The following is a 2,911-nucleotide window of genomic DNA, read 5'->3' as shown; positions in this document are numbered from 1 at the left end:
GTTCTTCCTTTTTGGTTTTCTGACTCCAGGTCTTTGCACATTTTGTTGTAATATTTGACTTTGTCTTCTCAAGAAGACCTTTGAAATGTTCTTTCAGCTCTTGTACCTCCTCATTTCTTTCATTTGCTGTAGCATCTCTATGCTGGAGAGCAAGTTTCAGTGTGTCTTCTGACATCCAGTTTGATATTTACATACAGGAGAACAACAACAACAAAAAAGATTTAAATATTGAAAAGACACAGCAAAGTAACCCTCCTATTTGAAACTCAGGATACCTGGTTCTGCCAAAATACAGTATGTAGAAAGGTTATTTTCCTCTCCAGTCCCACAATTTTGAAGCCAGTGTCTAGTTCACTAACATAAAATAATACAAAATGTACATAATATTTAAGATGCTGAATATTTTGTAGGTAAACTGAATGCTGCTGTAAAATGCTCTTTAAGTCTTTTTTTAAAATTTTTTTATAACTAAACCACTGGGTCGTAAGGTCAGTTTGAACCACAGGGTCGATGGTTCAAAATCACCAGCCAATTCTTAGAAACCTTATACAGGGTTGGCACTTAACAACAACAATGAATGACAAGGGAGATTTCAGGGGACAGAGATGGGACTTTGTTGTATGGTAAGTATCTGTGTTGTTGTTAAATGCCATCAAGTTGGTTCTGACTCATAGTGACCCTGCATATGGCTTCCGAGAAGCAGCTGGTTCATGATCCAATCCTGGTCCTACAGCGCTACACCAGAAGTAGTTTTAAGCTTTCTATATTGAGAAGCAGTAGTTGGGGCATTTTAAAAGATGAGTGGCTACACTTATTTTCTCTCATGATAATGCACTTGTCATAACTCAGCAACATGGACTTGCCCCTGGAGATGGTTTTTGTTGTGAACCGAGTGAAGGTTAACAGACAAGATCATCTGCTTTACTTTCAACCAGTCATACTTTTTTTTCATCTAAATGATTACAATCATTACATCTAAATGATTGCAACAACAGTTACCCTGCTTCCTCTCTGTGACTTCCCTTTTACATCTTATTTTTCAAAATCAACAAAGCAAAAATATTGATGTGCATATACAAAACACAAAATATATATTCATTTAAACATCCACAGGGCACATTTTGCAATCCAGCCTATTGCTTTCAGTCCATGGGCCTAGAGGTTGCAGCTGCTCTCTCTCTAGGCCTTTGCCCCGGCCACTGTCTCTGCTGACACTGCCTTCTAAGTAGGATTTCATGCTCCACACATGCTCCTCCTTCTTGATGGTCCTGAGGTCCTCATGTCCTGAAATGAAAGATAAATTACTCCCCCTATTAATTACATTATCTTCTGCAATTACGTTTGTGAGAATTAAAATTAATCCTGCTAACAATTACTCACAATTGAATCATAAAATTCTATTACTATCATCCCCCAGCCCCTTAAACCAGATCCATCTGGAAAAGAGGAAAACTATTCAGTGGCAATTCTGCCTTATCCCTCTCATTCTGAAACTAAGCACACTCATGAAAGCTTGTAAGCCAGCCACTTCGTGTCTTTATTTTTTTGATAGCCAATGTTTAGATTGCCCATCCCTGTCAACCCAGTGTACTGAGGAGGCAAGCTTGATAGGAAGAATCCTTCCATTTCGGTTGGAATTTTGAGCATCTGCAAAGATCCAGTTCATCATGTTGTCGTAATTTAAATTTGCACACAATATTAAGCTTCTTTATCTTTATCTGGTCAAGTTCTGATTAGCTAGTCTTCCAAGCTAGGTAAAATGCGTACTAGGTGCAAGTTTGGGAATTTACATATGCCTCCTATCAATCAGACCAAGTGGACATTTCACTCTTAGCTCTACCCCTCAGTGGCTAGGTCAGTGTCCATGGGCTTGTGAATTCACACATCTCCCTAAACTAAAGACCAGCCAGCCGTCCTCTTCTTTCTCATCTGAAGGTCAATGAGTGTCAATGGAACATGGCCAAACTCAGCCCATGTCTTCATTGCCACATTTCCCTCTCTTCCACTCACAAGGAGACCAGGGTAGTCACCAACATACATACTAGACTGCTCACGGGTTCCTTTTGAGTTTCAGTCTTAGGAGGAGGTTTTCCCTGATGAGCTGACTTTTCTTGCCTTGATGTCTCCTAAGCAAACAGCTTGCTATATGTTCTAATAGTCAGACAGTTTGTTTTTTTCTGCTGGTGTTTCTTTCAATAATAATCTTCTGTTCTCCTAGCCCTTCTGGGTTGGTCTGCATGTCTTTTCAAGGGTGAATGTTCCACCTTGAAGGTTCTGGGTAGGGCTCAGGATTCCACCTTAGGTCCCATACTCCACAAAGGCTTACCAAGAAGCCTATTTCCCTAGGCGAATTCTAACTCCCGGTATGTATCTACTGCTTTGGAAGAAGTGCAGCCAGAGTGCTCCTGGGAGACCAAGATGGCCAAACTTCATCTCTCATACTTCGGACATATTGTCAGGAGGGGCCAGTCGCTGGAGAAGGATATCATGTTTGGTAAGGCGGAGGGTCAGAGAAAAAGAGGAAGACCCCCAACAAGATGGATTGGCCAAGTGACAGCATCGATGGACTCAAGTGTAGCAACAGTAGTGAGGTTGGCCCAGGACCGTGCAGTGTTTTGTTCTGCTGTGCATAAGGTTACTGTGACTCGGCACTGACTCGATGGCATCTAATAACAACACCTCTGTCTCATTTAGCCCATGCATACCTCCTTAACTCTTCCCCTATCTTCATTATTCATCTGCCACCCTATCATTATTGTGTATTGCTTTCCCTTCTATATATTGCCCTCCCTGTCATCCTAGCTAATAATGTGTCTACCTCCTAACCTTTGAATTACTCTCCCCTCCATCCCAACCCTGATAACCATCAAAGAATGTTTTTTGTTGTTTTTTTAGTATGGAAATACTTTCC

Source organism: Chrysochloris asiatica, unplaced genomic scaffold (genome assembly GCF_000296735.1).
Source record: "Chrysochloris asiatica unplaced genomic scaffold, ChrAsi1.0 scaffold00003, whole genome shotgun sequence".
NCBI classification, from domain to species: Eukaryota; Metazoa; Chordata; class Mammalia; order Afrosoricida; family Chrysochloridae; genus Chrysochloris; species Chrysochloris asiatica.
Note: the sequence above shows the minus strand (reverse complement) of the source record.